Here is a 20000-nt window from a genome sequence, read left to right on the forward strand (position 1 = left end):
CAGCTGAGAGAAAGGTTGTGTGTGACAGGAATCAGTTGTAGTATTCAAGAGAAAAGGCTGCGCTAATATGGGTATATGAAGAGTAAGGGAGGATAACAACTGTATTTAAAAAGTGTAGGGCATTTAAAGTGGATGGAACCTGAAGAAGAGACTGTGAAAGACACGAGAATAGTGGTGAAGACTGATCTCAAGATACTGAGCCTTATAGAGGAGGTAACATGAGGCCGCAGTGATTAACGAAATGTAGTGGTAAATAGGACCAACCCAACCATACAAACATGGTGAAACGAACGTCGAAATTGTGCTTTGACTGGACGTTGAATAATTTGTAGGGCTGAATTAGGCTGCGTGCTGTTTCCCCGTATAAAACCAAATCCATTTTAGGTTTTTGATAAGACTATTTATATACTACAATGATTACAAAGTTACTTGCAACAGGCTGTATGACTGATTACCGGTAGCGAGTCTTGTATGTTGTATTTGGCTAAGAATTAGATAACAAAATTCGTGCAGCAACAGGCGTGAAAATTCGATATTCGTTGTAAACAAACGATTCCTTTAATCCCGAGTCAAGCAGCGACCAACAAACCTGTCTTCTAAGAAAATCCTGAAACCTCTGTAATGGCTGTCCACGCTTCTCTTTTTATAGCCATGTTTTGGCGGAAAAGCATGGAAAATTCTATCGATCGTTGGATTACAGCCAAAATACCACTGGTTAAAATTCAGGCCTAGTCGCTTGATGTTGTGGCCTATTTCTCCTTACTGACCTAATGCGATTTCAAGTTTCGTCACCTCATGTACAAATATAATAATAATTAATATTATTATACCTGTGTTTATTTTGATAGTAAGATAAAAGAAAAATCGACATTGTTTGTAAAGGAATTTAGATTTACACACCCTAGGTAAATTTCGTTCGCGCATTTATTTCAGAAAAGAACTCAAAAAGTCTAAGTGTAAGGTTAGAATGTATGATAGTTTATGGCTGGCCGTCAACACTTTTTTCTGCAAAATAGGGGTAGTTTATCCTATTCATGCTATATTATTAGCATTATCCTGCGTTTGAGAATAAACAAAAAATGACTTCTTTAACTTAATATAAATAGTTTATACAAGTTATTCAAGAGTTTCAATAGCTCAATGTTTTCTCAGAGGTGAGAAAATGGTGAGTCATTGAAAGACTTCTAACAATTGTAGGGAACTTATCTATATAAATCAGCACATACACACACACACACACACACACACACACACACACACACACACATAGACACACACACACAGACACACACACACACACACACACACACACACACACACACACACACACACACACACCGGTTCGAAGTTGTGCAACAAAAGAAAGAACAAAAGACTGAAACAGGTGAAGGAACTTCAATCTATGTATGTATGTATGTATGTATGCATATATATATACATATATATATATACATATACTATATATATATATATATATATATATATATATATATAATATCTATATATATTTATATATATATATATATAACGGGAAGCTTTATGAAAATAGACAAAAAGACGAAGGCAGGTTTACGGAAAAACAAAAGACGAAGGCAGTGGTGGAATACAACAAACAATTGTATTAGTATGGCGCTCAGGAATGTGTGTGTATGTATATAATATATGTATGTATGTATGTATGTATGTATATATATGTATGTATGTATTTATATATATATATATATATATATATATATATGTATATATATATATATGTATATATATATATATGTATGTATATATATTAGGTATGCTATATATATATATATGTATATATATATATATGTATGTATATATATATATGTATATTATATATATGTATATATATAGGTATATATATATACTATATATATATATATATATATATATATATATATTAATATATATTATATATAGTAAGAGGAAATTGATAACTTCGTGAAACCAAAAAGCCAATTTCGTTAAACTTAAGAACAAAAATAAAGATGGGACTGCAGCTGGAAGTGCTCATGTGACACCGAGGAGAAAGGTGAGATAAATTGAAAGGTATAATGAATAAACACTCCAATTAATCAAAACAACCTTATATCATTCCCAAAACGACCAAAAATCGAATATAGATATATATTAAAATAATAGGGTACCCAATGGTAAAACCCAATAGTATGAAATACACACGCATACACCAATAAAACGTGATAAAAGCTAAAAGGGTAATACGAGTGAAGTCGAATGAGGAAAACTACATGGAATAAATTCATGCATAATAAAGGCGGCTAAAATTTTAGGCAATGGAGCTCTAAATAATATAAATATAAATATATAAAAATACAAGGGTATAAATATACAAAAATAAAGTGTAAGGAAACCAGAACAGAGTTCATTCAAGCCCATCTCTACGATCGTTTCAAAGGATGCTGCTTTACATCGTTTATGTACAATCCATTAAGAAAATCCAACGGCAGGACCTTTTCATCAGGAGAAAACTTCCCATTTCTGGTTATTACACACACACACAACACACACACACATATATATATATACATATATATATATACATCTATATATATACATATATATGTATACATATATATACACGCACATATATGCATATAATATATATAATATTATATATATATATATATATATTATATATATAATATATATACATACATACGCACACACCACACCACATATAAGTGTATTCCAAGCAGCTGAGGTTATAGATCTCCACTGAAACAATACATTTAACCCCAGCTGCCTGAAATGTGTGAACTGATACAACGATACATATAATCACGTGCCCGCGTGTGTATCGTTGGCGATTTTCTTTCTCCGTCTTCCTTTCCTCGGGCTTTTCCTTTTTTCTATATTTCTGACGAAGAGCTCCGCTCGAAACGTTTAATCCTCCTTCTTTCTTTCCTTTACTGAGCGTCCATTAACACTATACTTGTTCCACGTCCTCGCGTTGTTGTGTTTTCTCTTTGTCCATGTTTGGATTATCTATTTTAGTTTCTGGTTTTTTCTTTCTTTTGTCTTTTTAGTTTTTGTTTTTCGTATAGAGAAGACAAAAGAAGCGAACAACCTGACACTTGTTTCGATTTTATTCGGAGCATTGAAGCGGCGAGCTGGCGGAACCGTTAGCACGCCGGAAAAAAAATGCTTTGCGGCATTTCGTCTACCTTTACGTTCTGAATTCCAGTTCTGCTGGGGTTGACTTTGCTTTTCATCCTTTCTAAGTCGATAAAATAAGTAACAACTAAGTACAGAGGTCGATGTAACTGATTTCTCCACACTTCAAAAATGCCAAAATAAGAATGATTTATATTTTGAGTCTTCTTCAGAGGCCGTCTCCGTCAGCTTCTGTCCGCAGAGAAATACAATGGCTTTATTAGACTACCCGTGACCCGTTTGGTCACCAGGAAAGTCTGAGATTCCCAGGAACAGAGTTTTGTTTCATGATCTTTTTGTCTTTTCCAGGTTATTTCGCATGCTTTCAACGAATGTCATATCGAAATCGCGCTTAAACGGCTTCTTTCCCCAGAAAAGGTAAGATTTGGCTGCTATTTCTTGCACGCCCTGCTACCACGTAACAGGTATTTCGGATCCTTTATCGCAAATAGCAAGTACGTGTTAGCAGGGCGTGCGAGAAATAGTAAACAAATCTTTGGAGGTGCGATACGTTGAATGCATTCGAAAAAAAAACTATGGAAAAAAATTATTTCACACAGAGGTTACGAACTGGTCTTTTACGAAATATTTACCGTATTTTAAAGTCACTTTTACTTTAAAATGTTTTTTAAATATGCCAAAAGAAATTTTTTGTAAAGGTATTCACTTGAAAATAATTGTTAAAAAACATAAAAATATTGTTTAAAGAAAGCTAAAATATAAATTCTTACTGTACAAACAACTTACATTTTTGAAATCACATTCACTTAAGGATATTTCTAAATGATTAAAATATTGTGTGCTCAAAAGTGTCCAAAAAATACTATATAAGATGTGAATCGCAATTCGTAACAAATGGACACATTTTTATGCATTCTAACTTTGTTGTAGCAGATCATATGCATATGAAACAGTAATGCTGTGAAACTGCTGGAAATAAACCGTGGTCCCGATCCTTTTGGTGTCGGCTGGGCTAGAAAGGGTGTTGCCCTGGCAACTAGGGCAACACCCCTACATCCGCCATTGGCATAAGCGTTGCTTTTTTTTGCCGCACCGCTACGTCGAGGAAACGAAAATGAAGAGAGGATGCGCAGTTTTTGTATTGTGTGAAGGATTGAGCAGATAGGGACACTAGCGTAGATAAACGGGGGTGGTCCGCCCTGGGCAGCACTTTTATTAGGGCAGGACCACTTTTAGGTCTGCTGTAGGCAATATGTACTTTTGAGGGGCCCCGCGGCGGCACACACTCTAGCTACGCTAGTGGATAAGGATTTGTACATGTGTGTGTGTGTTTTATATTTTCTCTGGGAGGAAACTGGTAGCTTTTGTTGTGAATATATTTGTGTGTGAGTGTATGTAATTATTTAGACAAAGGTTTGTGTGACAAGAATATTTTGGGTGTTAATGCGAATGTGTGCAAGTATGCGCGCGTATCGTGTTAATACGTATGTGTACTTTTGAAGGATATTTTTTTTTGTATGTATTAATGGAATGGGATGGAAACTGAATAGGAAATGTAGAAAGCTTGTTTGTTTTGGTTGTGGATGTGGGTTTGAAGGGAACGGGTAGGGATACGTGTGTATATTTAAGTATTGTTATATATAGTAATGTTTTATATATACGTGTGTGTGTTTGTAGATTGTGTGTCTCAGTGTACGCGTTTCTTTTGTGTGGATTTGTCAGCGAGTAAACTTCGCGGTATTTACACTATTTTGTGGTTGTGTGAATGTGGGAATATATTGTGTACGTAGCTTTTATATGTGAGAGTTCGGCTCGGTGTATTTGTTGTGTCGGCGCATACAAATTTCGTCGTGGCATTAGTTGGGTATTATAATTGTATTGCTGACCAGTGGCATTGCTAACACGAGAGCAAAGGCAGCGACTGTTCCCCGCGAGCACATTTTTCAAAATTGGCGCCTTTTCAGCAATTTCTTTCAACTCTTTAGTTACCTATATCAGTACTTGTAGGGGTAAAAATCCCGCACGATTTTCACTAAGAAAAAAAAAAAATTTCCAATGATTCTGGGATGGGGAGGGGTCCCCCCCCCTTTTCCGAACTAAAATAAGGAGTTTGCAGCACATTAAGGAGGTCAAGGTACTTGATTCCACACAAAAAATCCGTGTTTTTATTTTCTTGATGAAAATCGTGCGGGTGTACTTACGAAAATTAATCCTCGTGGTTTTCATACATAATGACATTGTTACTGAAACAGGAAATTAAGGAATGTAGAATATAATTACGTATATTATAACTAATTAAACATTTCGCGTAAAATAAATGCGTGACTGTCTGGTAAGAAACTTGCTTCCCAACCACCTGGTTCTGGGTTCACTCCCACTGCGTGACACCTTGGGCGAATGTCCTCTTCTAAAGTGTTGAGAGTGGATTTGGTAGACGGAAATTGGAAGTAGTCCGCCGCAATATATTTATATATATATATATATATATATTATATATATATATATATATATATATATATATATATAGATATATATATATTATATATATATACATATACATGTGTGTATATGTGTCTTTTTGTCTGTATTTGTCCCCTCACCACTGCTTGACAACGGATGTTGGTGTGTTTGCGTCCCCGTAACTTAGTGGTTCGACAAAAGTGACCGATAGAATAAGTATCAGGTTTAAAAAATAAGTACTTTCATTCTACTGAAATAGAAAAGAAAATTCAAGACGGTGCCCCGGCATGGCCGCAGTCTAATAATTGAAACAAGTAAAAGAGTAAAAGAATGCGATGTTATTTCCATTTGTATTCCATATAACTATGAAATTAGGGCCCAAGCTACAGTTTGCAATCCACAGAGACTTCAAAATAATTGTTAAGCATATGCTTTCAAGTTTTCTGAGATCTTGTAGTGTAAATTTAATCCTTGGCTCGGATTAATAGCTCCTCAGTTCTGGAGTCGTCGGGGTTATCCAGAAGTGATGGAAAGAGACCAGATGGTCTTACCCTCTGTCCCTGGTTTAGAGGTAGGTGCCTCATTTGAGACACCACAGTCTGCCACTCCTTTGCTCCCTCCCACATCCTAGATGCTGCAGTTAATGGGAGGGTCACTGCTTCCGTAGCCGAACGGAAGAAAACCCTGAAGTATCGGGACCTGACAGTGAACTATCTCTTCCAACCTGTGGCGTTTGAGACGTTCGGAGGACTGGGTCACTACTAACCGTAAAGTCCTTATCAATTTTGGCAGCTCGCTTCACCGAGGTGTCATGTGACGCCGGTGAGGGCGCTTGGCTTTCCCAACGCCTTAGCTCGCCATCGCCCGTGGTAATGCTGCGAGTGTGCTGGCTTGCTTCAGTAGGTTCCGTTAAACCTTGTGGTGTGCGATCAATTGCTATGATGAAAATCACAATTCCCCACAAATGGTTTCAATACAGTTTTAAGAGAAAGATTTGGAAGAATTAGATGAAAGTTCCCCGGTAATTTTCTTTCAAGTAAATGTTCATGTTGATTTAAAAATTTGCCAGCAAAATCTTATACAATGACGATGTTCTAAAAGATGTACCTGTTTATACATTAGATATGAAAATAAGAATTTTATAAAACCTGCAAGAGCATCTCTAAAGCTTGCTCGACGTGTTTAGATTAGCATACAAATCTTCCCCAAACATATGTTCAGAAATTAAGTGTAGCTTATTTACATTTTGTTAGGGACAAGAGATGGGGCTAGAACTTCAACGCTGATAAGGCGGCGAGCTGGCAGAAACGTTAGCACGCCGGGCGAAATGCGTAGCCGTATATTTCATCTGCCGTTATGTTCTGAGTTCAAATTCCGCCGAGGTCGACTTTGCCTTTCATCCTTTCGGGCTCGATAAATTAAGTACCAGTTACGCACTGGGGGGGTCGATGTAATCGACTTAATCCCTTTGTCTGTCCTTGTTTGTCCCCCTCAGTGTTTAGCCCCTTGTGGGCAATAAAGAAATAAGAACTTCGATGCTGAATGAAGTACCAAAAGCTTAAGCTAATCAACGACACTCGAGGAGATCTATTATGCATCGCTCAGTGTTTTGGCTATGTTGAACACCAATTAATAAGTCTGTATATGAAGTCAGTTTGTTGATACGGTCTTGGTCTTTGATTTATACGTGTATCTTAAAATATCACATTAGTTGAATTTGGAAAGCTCTTTTTACGCATGCACGCACACGCACACACACACACATACACACTCCTTGAATTATTCTTAACTAACTAAAAATATCTTTTAGATACATTATTAAAATAACTTTCGAGATGACCTTTCGCAGTTATGAATTCAGCTGTTTATAAACTTTCTTTATGACGTCATATATTATTATTATTGTTGTTGTTGTTGGTGGTGGTGGTGTTGTTGTTGTTGTTGTTGTTGTTGTTGTTATTATTACTATTGTTATTATTGTTGTTATTATTATTATTATATTATTATTATTATTATTATTATTATTATTATTATTATTATTTCATCATAATATATTTGTTATCCTTCAGTCTCGCTCCAAATACTAGGCCTCACAAAAGCTGATAATTATTGCTCGTTGCCTTACATTGATATCGTAACAAAGATACATCGTGCAATCATCGACTGGCGCGGAGTCATTCACTGATACATTTCAAGCTTACTCTAGTACATTTGTTGTCTATTCGCTTTGCCTTTTCTACTGTAATTTCAACCGTCTCTGCCTAAACCAAGCTAGCTGGTTATGTAACATTGCCGCTAAAACCAATCCGACACTCATCTCTTTCTTCCCTTCAGCCACACTGTTCCGTCTCTTCAGCCATATTTGTTCCTAACCCATTCTCTGCAGAATGTCAATCCCAAGGAATTTCCTTCTCGTCTACGCTTTTCTTACGGTTGTCAACTCCCAGAACTTCGAGATAAATAACAAACCTATTTCTTTACTACCCACAAGGGGCTAAACACAGAGAGGACAAACAAGGACAGACAAGCGGATTAAGTCGATTATATCAACCCCAGTGCGTAACTGGTACTTATTTAATCGACCCCGAAAGGATGAAAGGCAAAGTCGACCTCGGCGGAATTTGAACTCAGAACGTAACGGCAGACGAAATACCTCTAAGCATTTCGCCCGGCGTGCTAACGATTCTGCCAGCTCGCGTCAATCTCCCCAATCTACAAGTATTTATGTGCGTTACAGGCGCTGTTTCTTTTTTCTGTCCTCCTTTTTGTTAAAGAAAAAAAAAAAGGAGTAACTTATTGAGAGCTATGTTTTTTTATCGCTTAGTCAGGGGCAAGAGCAATACTCTTATTCATGGTCTTCGAGAACGGTTGAAGGTAAAAAAAATGTACCCTGAAACTAGAGACCCGTCCGGAATGCTTGTAACAAAGTGAACGTCGCAAAAGGCACGTGTTGGCTTTTAATTAGATTTGTTTTTTGTTTTATCAAAAGGGAAGGGCAGCGCCCACGATTCGTCATAGGGCCTCCGAGGCTAGTGAGAGGGAATGAGGAAGGCATACTCAAACTGGAAGCTTGTAACAGAATTGAATTTGGAAACTAGTCAATTACATCACCCCCAGTGGTTTAATAATAATAATAATAATTAATAATAATATAATAATAATAATAATAATAATAATCCTTTTTACTACAGACACAAGACCTGAAATTTGAGTGGGGGGGGTAGCGGATTACATCTACCCCTGTATTCAACTGGTACTTATTTTATCGACCCTGAAAGGATGAAAGGTAAAGCTGACCTCAGCGGCATTTGAACTCAAATGTGCAGACAGGTGAAATGCCGCTAAGCATTTTGTCCAGCGTGCTAACGATTCTGCCAGTTCGTCGCATTAATAATAATAATAATAATAATAATAATAATAATAATAATGATAAGAAGAAGAAGAAGAAGAAGAAGAAGAAGAAGAAGAAGAAGAAGAAGAAGAAGAAGAAGAAGAAGAAGAACGCTCAGAGAGCGCAAACCCCGCCCAGGGAACTCCAACGTCCTCTCAACGATTAGCCAGTGACAATTTTTTAAATGAGAATACCTGAAATAAACTCGGCGGCTCTCACAAACGAGAATACTAAAAATGAACCCCACCGCTCTCAAAAATTAAGTAAAAAAAAACAGGAAAAATAATCCAGAATCCTTGTCCTGGTACCGGATCGGTTGCAAAATCTAATCAGTTCGTGCCAGTCACAAGGCCAAACATCCCTGGAAGTTTCATCCGAATCCATCCAGCGGTTCTTGAGATATCTTGTCCACAGACTAACAAACACGAGTGTAAACGATACCTGCGCCTTTGTTAAGGAGGAGCTAATAATCCTTTCTACAATGGGCACACGGCTTGAAATTCTGGGGGAGGGGCTAGTCGATTACTTTGACATCAGTGAGCAACTGGTACTTGGTTTGTGGACGACGAGTTAAGTCTATCCCCAAAGTAGGCGTAGGAGTGGTGGCACCTTGGGCAAGTGTCTTCTACTATTGCCTCGGGCCTACCAAAGCCTTGTGAGTGGATTTGGTAGACGGAAACTGAAAGAAGCCTGTCGTATATATGTATATATATATATATATGTGTGTGTGTGTGTGTGTGTGTGTGTGTGTATGTTTGTGTGTCTGTGTTTGTCCCTCCAACATCGCTTGACAACCGATGCTGGTGTGTTTACGTCCTCGTAACCTAGCGGTTCGGCAAAAGAGACCAATAAAATAAGTACTGGGCTTACAACGAATAAGTCCTGGGGTCGATTTGCTCTACTAAAGGCGGTGCTCCAGCATGACCACAGTCAAATGACTGAAACAAGTAAAAGAGTAAAAAAGTAAAAGAGTAAACTGCCGAAACAAAGACCGCGAGGCATCTAGTCCAACGTTCTTTCAGATCCGCCAATCCATTACTTCGGATTATTAAAAAAAAAGTATCATTGACCCTGCAAAGATGAAAGCAAAATTGATCTCGCCAGTATTTGAACTCAAAGTGCAGAAAGTCGGAACAAATGCCGTGTTTTAGCAACTCTTGTCATTCTTTGTTGCTCCGTAAAATGTCTGTTTACCTCAGTGGATTCCGAATCCAAAACTGAGTACGGTAAATCAATTAGGCCCTCCACAATCTTTATTTTAATTTCTATTTAATTATTCTTCACAGCTGTTTTTGATAGAATATCCTATCTTCATAGGTTTTTCCTTAATAACTTTTAATAATGGAAGGCAAGGTTTATAATATCGGAGGAATATCATCTTCTTCCATCATCTTTTTCTTGTTCTTTATGTAGTTCAGGCTTTCGGCAGGCGAAGAGAAAAGACTTCAAGAACAACTGCTATTTACAATTGGTTTATTTTGCAGGAAAGGTGAAGTGTGCTGCTCTCAGCTACCATCGTAAGCTCCGATAGCGTGGGCGCATAGCCACCGGAGATAAGACAGGCAGAAAGCTCAGCCAGTGTTGGTGTTCAGTCAGTGCCGCTGTGTAATGGCGCCGAAGAAGAAGAGACAGGACTGAATCGGTTTTCCGTCTACATCGTTTCCATCGCGAGCTTCGTTGTGATCTCGCGCATGGCAAATGGATGCAGGTGAGGTCTCGCTCCAGTCTCGGAGATGGCAATGGCTGCCGCGAGATCTCACCCGATATGGCGTTGGCTGTTTGTGCCGCTACAAGCTTTTTCTAAATAGATGTTTTTCATCGGTGTGTTCTAATTGCTGTAGCATAATATTCATTTAATATGTAAACACAAGGCTCCATATTTCTTGCATCAAACTGTGCAAATATATGACGTTCATGTATTTTCTAAAGATATTAATGAAGTGATTCAAATTTAGAAAAGAGTAAAAGTTGGATCACTCGTAACATTAGCTACAGAACTGGAAATAATTTTAAATTGGCATTGAAGCGTCATAATATCTCGTAACATTAGCTACAGAACTGGAAATAATTTTGAATTGGCCTTGAAGCGTCATAATATCTCGTAACATTAGCTACAGAACTGGAAATAATTTTAAATTGGCCATAATGCCTTGAGACGTCATAATATCTTGCAAATCCATGCGGACCAACAGATAGTTATTGTTCGTTTCCATCTTCGCATTTTCCACCTTCCTTATTGTACAACAAAGAAGACCAGGAGTTACTACGAATGTTCCTGACTGTCTGCCATATGTTGCGTTGCCGCATGAACTTCTATACAAACCTATCGACGGGAGTGTTTCATTATCCCTGCCTGTCATTATGCCTTGCTTTTGCTCCCGAAAAGCAAGCAGACACTAATGTCTCATTCATCAAGCTGTCAGTTCCATACCACTGGCCAGGACGCGAAATGTTTTTTTTTTCCCCACGAGAATTCCGGACCCCAGTTATGAACTCATTTGCATACAGCCATTCAGAGCTCAACTATCAAACTAATTCACGAGCGCATAACAAGTGATGGGCGATAAGAAAAGGTCACTTGGATAAGAAATGACCATGCCTCTTTTCTCTTTTAATAATGCTTCTTGATCTTGTTCTTGTTTCAACCATGGCTGCCTCTGCGTAGTTATTTGTGTGGTTGTTTACTTTCTAAAACAGTAAGGGGATAGGGTTGCTAGCACATCACCCTCTACCTACATTTTTCCCATCCACATCTTTACCATATGTCGTCCTAACAAAATCTGATAATAGATATAGATGCAAATCTAGCTAATTATATGTCTCCTTCTAAAATCAGGCATAACTTGGCGATCGGTCGATTTACAACCCCATTCTTCATCTTGAATTTACTTGGTAAAGTGTGTTTGTTAACTTCACAACATGGTCAAGGTGAGCTCTGATTGGCTGTATGCAAATGAGTTCATTACTGGGGTCCGGAACTCTCGTGGGGAAAAAATTTCGCTGCCAGGACATCCCTCTAAGACGAGGGCATACAAAACATCCATCTTTTCAAAAGACAATACAGGTCAACTTTCTCCTTGCTTAGTTTTGGGTAAATTCCTCAGCCATAGAGACAGAGTCCCCCCATAGCACACACCCCCGACTAAATTTGCTTCTTTAAATGACTCTTGTTCATATTTAAAATTTCTTTATTGTGGCAACAGTTGCAAAGCTGCGTGTCGTCGCCCTCGTTATTGTAGTGGAAGCAGTTGTTATTATTTCTGTTATTGTTATTGGTATGCATGTCGTCAAACTTGCTTTCATTCGTTTATAAAAAGATTTCACAGGAATAATAATTGTTTTTGTTCGTTTTACCATATTTTTGCTCGATTTTGTGTGTGTGTGTGTTTCTTTTTGTGCAGCTGTCAAGGTTTATGTCTGAGGGGGCGTTTTGTTTTGACTGTCAGCTTACTGAAAAAAAGAAAGAAGTGTCTAACAATGTTTCTTTTTCACCTAATTTGGACAAAAAATCTCAAGCAAACAAAATTCTCACCTTTCTCAGAGACATACCTTACGAACTGATACTGATAAAGTCACCTAATTTTGAAAAAATGGATTAATAAATACTAAAATATAATCCAGAAACGAGAGCGTTGAGAAGCGTACAGTAACATTTCTTTAAAGTAAAATTTAATTACCAACATAATATGGCTGTCCTACAAGGGACGGTGTTACTGTTTATTAGCCCCAAGAAACATCATTTCTAACTGGTTATACGACACATTATCTGTTTCCTTATATTTTCGGCTGATACCATGAGCCAATGACTAAAAAAATGTGATTAATTTTTCTTAATAAAACGTGTGGTTCTTGCAGTATAATATAATTTTTCGATCACTCTTCGCTCTTCGTCTGCGTGCAGTTATCATTTATCATTGTAAGGGTGTTACTTCTATTTTGCGTAGCCATTTTTTGTAAATTTATGTCGACAAACATGACAAAAATTATTTAGATTTTTTTTTTCATCCAGATTCTCTATGGAAAGCGTTCCATATTTTCCGAACACTCCTGTATAAAAACAAATTTTTTAAATATATAGTAGGAAGTTGTACTTGATAAAATCCAGCGCTTTGAAGGGCGATTTCAAAACACGTTTGAACTGGTCAGTAGTCAATAACAACCTTATCTATAATAGGAAAAAAGCCTGAAATTTTTCGTGGGGTCGGGTGGCTAGTTGATTACATCGAACCCAGTGCTTAACTGATATTTATTTCATCGACTCCAAAAGGATGAAAGGCAAAGTCGACTTTGGCAGCATTTGAACTCAATAATAATAATATAATAATAATAATAATAATAATAATAATAATAATAATAGTGACGATAATGATAATGATAACGATGATGATGATTATGGTGATGAAAATTATAATAATAATGATTTAAGTACCAGTTACGCACTGCGGTCGATCTAATCGACTGGCTCCCTCCCCTAAAATTTTGGGCCTTGTGCCTAGATTACAAAAGAACATACTACACACTATATATATAATTAGCCAACGTTTCTAACTAGGAAAAAAAAAAGGAAGAAAACGGGGTACAGGGATTTCCCGTGTTATGGAAGCGCTGAATTCCTGAAAAATCTTGTTGTAACGTGAATTCCATAACGCAAAACACACTTCCCATGGAAGTTAATGGAAACTAAGTTTCACATTACGGTAACTTTTTCAAAGGCCCGTAACGCAGGAGATGCCTGTTGACATCAGATTTGGAATGCCTTTTATTAGATCTACTCGATAACCAATTACACACAAGATGAAGCAGCCATTAGTGTGCGAAAGCTATTAATTGTTCAGTTGCCACTATAATAGAAATACATCTAATGGTCTCTTTTGTGGAGGCGCAATGGCCCAGTGGTTAGGGCAGCGGACTCGCGGTCGTAGGATCGCGGTTTCGATTCCCAGACTGGGTGTTGTGAGTATTTATTGAGCGAAAAACACCTAATGCACCACGAGGCTCCGGCAGGGATGGTGGTGATCCCTGCTATACTCTTTCACCACAACTTTCTCTCACTCTTAGTTTCTGTTGTACCTGTATTTCAAAGGGCCGGCCTTGTCACTCTCTGTGTCACGCTGTATATCCCCGAGAACTACTAATTTCACGAGCAGGCTGTTCCGTTGATCGAATCAACCGGAACCCTCGTCGTCGTAACCGATGGAGTGCTTCCAATGGTCCCTTTTGATGATGTTGTTTCTGGTGGTGTTACTAGTTCTTAATGACCCGTTTCTTTTCGTTTTTTTCTTTATTTTATACGTGTTTCAGTCATTAGAATATGGCCATGCTGGAGCATCGCCCGGAAAAGTTTTAGTCAAACAAATCGACCCCAGTACTTAGATTACTTTTTTCTAAGTCTAGTATTTATTCTATTGGTTTCTTTTTATCCAACCGCTATGTCATAGGGTCATAAACATGCTAACACCACGTGTTAAGCGGTAGCGGGGTACAAACACAAACACAAATATATACATGCATATACGGCGGGCTTCTTTCAGTTTCTGTCTACCAACTCTATTTTACAAGACCTTGGTCGGCCGGGACTATAGTAGAAGACATTTACCCACGGCGTCACTGTGGGACTGAACTTAGAACAATGTGGTTGGGAAGCAAACTTCTTACCACACAACCAAGTCTCTTAATTAATTACTGTAAGATAAATTAGTTGACTCTGTTCGCAAAGCCTATTTTAAAATGTCATTTTCATATCAAACCTTTTCTCGTCATACACAGAGAAATACAATCTTAAAAAAAAATTAAAAAAAAACAGAAACAAAACCAAGTTCGAATAAGGTAGAAGTTAAAAGCATTCTCTGTGTTGCTGTTATCATTGTCGTAGCCGAGTACATATACATATACATACATACATACATACATACATACATACATACATGTATGTATATATATATATATATATATATATATATATATATATATATATGTTTTTGGCGACCTTAGTCACACTCGGTGACGATTAATTTTTCCTTTATATTACATTTCGCCTAGTTGTTTATATTAATGTGTATATATATATATATATATATATTTCTTGTATTCTTTTACTTGTTCCAGTCATTTGACTGCGGCCATGCTGGAGTACCGCCTTTAGTCGAAGAAATCGACCCCAGGAATTATTCTTTGTAAAGCCTAGTACTTATTCTATCGGGGACGTAAACACACCAACATCGGTTGTCAAGCGATGGTGGTGGTGGGAACACACACACACACACACCACACACACACACACCACACACACACACACGCACACACACACGCACACACACACATATGTATATACGACGGGTTTATTTCAGTTTCTATCTACCAAATCCACTCACAAGGCTTTGGTTGGCCTGAGGCTATAGTAGAAGACACTTGCCCAAGGTGCCACGCAGTGGGACTGAACCCAGAACCATGTGGATGGGAAGCAAGCTTCTTACCACACAGCCACTCCTGCCCCTACATACATACACACACGCACATATATATATATACATATATATATATCAAAGGATGAAAAGTCCTTCCCGAGCCATAGGTTCATAAAGCCGGTTTTCCTGATTCTGTGACATCTATGTTCCCCACTCCCGGAAGGGACGCCAGTCTATTGCTAGATTACTCATTTTTCCATCCTGAGTAATCTGGAGCAAAGTGAAATGAAGTGTCTTGCTCAAAAATAAAACCCATCGCCCTGTCCAGAAATGGAACTCACAATTTTACTCCCATGAGTTCAACACCCTAACCATTAGGCCACGTACATCCACCCCCACACACATTGTTGACGTCATGAGGAATCTGTGAACTTGAGAGAAAACGTGAAATAATTCGTTGGCTTTTGAAATACTGGTTCTCGAAGCGCATGACATGCAGCTAGAAAGAACGGCATGTAAATACTGGGTTGAAAAAAAATCGAAGGCTTCGACCTTTTCCTCTCCAATAAGGATTTTCCACCCAATATTTACGCGTTATTATTTATTGCAGTTAATATGGCGGCGAGCTGGCGGAATCTTTAGCACGCCGGACAAAATGCTAAGCGACATTTCGTCCGTCTTTACGTTCTGAGTTCAAATTCCGCTGAGGTCGACTTTGCCTTTCATCCTTTCGGGGTCGATTAAATAAGTACCAGTTATGCACTGGGGTCGATATAATCGACTTAATCCGTTTGTCTGTCCTTGTTTGTCCTCTCTGTTTTTAGCCCCTTGTGGTAGTAAAGAAATAGGTATTTCGTCTGCCGCTACGTTCTGAGTTCAAATTCCGCCGAGATCCACTTTGTCTTTCATCCTTTCCGGGTCACTAAAATAAGTACCAGTTGAGCACTGGGGTCGATGTAATCGACTTACCCAATCCACCGAAATTGCTGGCCTTGTGTCAAAATTTGAAATTATTATTTTTTGCTGTGTGCGATGTGCTTCGAGAATCATTATTCCGAAAATGAATTATATATTATATGCATGTGTGTGTGTTTATCTTTGAATTTATGTTTGTCCACCACAACCGTTTGACGACCGATGTTGGTTTGTTTAAGTCCTCTCAACTTAGTGACTCAACAAAAGGGACCGATGGAATGAGTACAATAAGTACCAGACTTTTTTTTAAAAGAAAAAGATACTGGGATCGATTTGTCCGACTAAACTTTTCAAAGTAGTGCCCCAGCATGGCCGCAGTCCAATGACTGAAGCAAATAAAATACGAAAGATAAATAAATAATATTTTTGTAGGAGTGGCTGTGTGGTAAGTAGCTTGCTTACGAACCACATGGTTCCGGGTTCAGTCCCATTGCGTGGCACCTTGGGCAAGTGTCTACTATAGCTTCGGGCCGACCAAAGCCTTGTGAGTGGATTTGGTAGACCAAAACTGAAAGAAGACAGTTGTATATATGTGTGTGTGTGTGTGTGTGTGTGTTTATATGTTTGTGTGTCTGTGTTTGTCCGCCCCCAACATCGCCTGACAACTGATGCTGGTGTGTTTACGTCCCCGTAACTTAGCGATTCGGCAAAAGAAACCGATAGAATAAGTAATAGGCTTACAAAGAATTTGTCCTGGGGTCGATTTGCTCGACTAAAGGCGCTGCTCCAGCAGTGCCACATTCGAATGACTGAAACAAGTAAAAGAGTAACTATCATTTATGATATTTTAAGATTATGGATATCCTGAAGAATTATCACCATAAGCTTTAGCAGATATATCCATCTTCAGGCGGAACGTGATGAAACTTCATTTGTCACACATACGGCAATTATTTCTCAGGTATGCTGCGTAGGATTACATTACGGCCGTGTCTTTTCCATGTTTAAGACGGTCGACTGCAAGGTCGAGCGAGCAAGCGGAGGCTCTCTCGTTAACTCGTAAAGAAAATAATTAAGTAAATATGTCAGGGGTGGGGGGAAATGTAACGCTACTGTGGCTTCATTAGTAAATGAACCGCATAAAATAAGTACATGTACAGTGGACAAACACAGACCACCAATTTGGTAAGCGTTGGGAGGAGCTTAATGTCTAAGTTTAAATATTTTATTTCGTTATGTTATGTTAAGGGAGGGAGCGGGAAAGAGAGGGGAAGGTGTTTGTATAGTTGAGTATAGAAACAGAAGAATGAGTATATCTTGCGAGAAGCAAGCTGCTGCTTTTATTTATACACCTTGGTGATCGCTTGGAGTCTTCCTTTCTTCATCATTCCCATACGCTTGTCCCAACACTTGTTTTACTATAAACATCAACACGCCAAATCCGAACGGACCGTAAGTATCCTTACAGCTTTGATATTTACCATAGATCGTGCACACTCACGCGCGCATACATTTATGCGAGCATATATATATATCCATATATATATATATATATATTATATATATATATATATATATATATATATATTATATAATATATATATATCCATATATATATATATATATTATATTATATATATATAGTATATATATATATATATTATATATATATCCATATATATATATATTATATATATTATATAATTATATATATATATATATATATATCCTATATATATATATACATATATATATATCCATATATATATAATATATAATATATATATTATCCATATATATATATATATATCCATATATTTCTGTATATCTTTCTGTCTACCTACTTACATACATGTACACACACACACACACACACACACACACACACATATATATATATATATAAAGTTAATCCAAACAAGAAAAAACAAAAAGACAACAACGCAAGGATGTGGAACAAATATTATTGGACGCTCAGGAAAGAAGGGAAGAAGGATATATATATATATATATATATATATATATATATATATATATATATATATATTATATATATATATATATATATATATACATAACATTGTATTCGATAGCTTATAAGACGCACATGATTTTATAATAATAATAATGAAATTATTGTTTATAGGGTTCATGTGCACTACAACTCATCAAAGGTGCATGTACAGTACATAGAATTATGTACAAAAATCAGGAATGTGCACAGTGTACGTATCATGATATACATGTGTGCATCCGTATGGCGGGGAAGGGGGAATTCAGGTGTAATGTTGCCGGTCCCTTTCTTGGATTACCATATGACGTTAACTAAAACCTTAGCTTTGTGTTTACATACATACACGCACACATACATTACTGACTTTTCTTTCCTTCTTTCAATCCTTTTCGAAGAAGAGCATATGCTCAAAACATTAAAGACTTTTTCCAATTTTCCTCAGCCTCAGCCTAATACGATCTTTTCCTTTTGACCTTGTTTCCGTCTTTTTAAAAATCTTTCTAACATTTCTTTCTCTCCCTCTCTCTCTCTCTCTCTCTCTCTCTCTATCTATATATATATATATACGCACGTACGTATGTATGTATGTATGTATGTATGTAATGTATGTATGTATGTATGTATGTATGTATTTATGTATGTATGTATGTATGTATGTATGTATGTATGTATGTATGTGTAAAGTGTTAGGTATGAGATACAGAAATTGAATACTGAGAAAGAAAGTCGTCAGAATTTTGGGAAAAAATCTTTTTATTTCTTCATTGCTATTAGCGTTTTCGTTCGTTTCTCGAACTTGTCAAATAAAATTTTGTGAATGTACAAACAGCTTATTCATTTAAATAAAACAGATGGGTTTTTTTTTTGAAGAAGAGAACATTGGTTGTTTTGCTTTTTTTTGCTTTTTTGCTTCTGTTGGAACCTCACCCTAAAAAACCATCTGTTTTATATAAGCGAACAAGCTGTTTGTACATTCACAAAATTTTATTTGACAAGTTCGAGAACTCACGAAATCGTTAATAATAATGAGGAAATAAAAATACTGACGACTTTTTTTTCTCAACATATATATATATATATATATATATATATATATATATGTGTATAGAATGTGTGTGTGTGGTGTGTGTGTGGTGTGTTGTTGTGTAAATGTTAAAAAATACAAACTGGGACAAGAACGTGAAACGTTTAGAAGACGATACAAAAAACACGGACGGGACATTCGAAGCCTTCAATCTTCAGTCAAGAACCGGATCATCTTCGCAATTTCGGCTGATTAATCTTGAGATTGTCCGACCTGGCCAATATATATATATGTGTGTGTGTGTGTGTGTGTGTTGCTATTACCTACTGCCAAGCCTTCACAAAAGTAAAAAAGAGAGAGAGACAGACAGACAGCAAAAAGGAAAATGACGCTTGGTTTGGAAAATTATGGAAATATTTTTTAAAAAAGCATTTCACTTAATTTTTCCACAATTTAATTGCTTTTCATGCTTTACTCTAAGTTGAAAAATTCGCAAAGACTGAAACCGGTACTAAAATGTTCTTCATGATAAAATTATTTTTGCATTTTCTACCTTGTCTTATTTTCCTTATACGTGGTGTGTGGTGTGTATGTATATATATGTATGATTAATGTATATGTATGTAGTATGTATGTATGGTA

General features: G+C 37.0%; 1 protein-coding gene and 1 long non-coding RNA gene across 4 annotated transcripts in view; one reads left to right on the forward strand and one right to left on the reverse strand.

The window, feature by feature from the left end:
* The window catches only part of LOC115215821 (chitinase-3-like protein 1), a 93867-nt gene that overhangs the window by 28553 nt on the left and 45314 nt on the right, over positions 1-20000 (forward strand). Inside the window, exon 1 of one of the 3 annotated variants that reach the window (XM_036506035.1) lies at positions 17629-17772. The exons of the other annotated variants lie outside the window; for them this stretch is intronic. The gene's annotated coding sequence lies outside the window, so the exon portion shown is untranslated. Of the gene's footprint in view, positions 1-17628; positions 17773-20000 lie in introns of those variants that run through there. 3 annotated transcript variants of the gene reach the window in all.
* The window catches only part of LOC118764877, an 18058-nt gene continuing 4161 nt past the window's right edge, over positions 6104-20000 (reverse strand). Inside the window, exon 3 of the long non-coding RNA XR_005000700.1 lies at positions 6104-6371. This is a non-coding gene — a long non-coding RNA (uncharacterized LOC118764877). The remainder of the gene's footprint in view (positions 6372-20000) is intronic.

This window comes from Octopus sinensis, linkage group LG9 (assembly GCF_006345805.1).
Source record: "Octopus sinensis linkage group LG9, ASM634580v1, whole genome shotgun sequence".
Taxonomy (NCBI): Eukaryota; Metazoa; Mollusca; class Cephalopoda; order Octopoda; family Octopodidae; genus Octopus; species Octopus sinensis.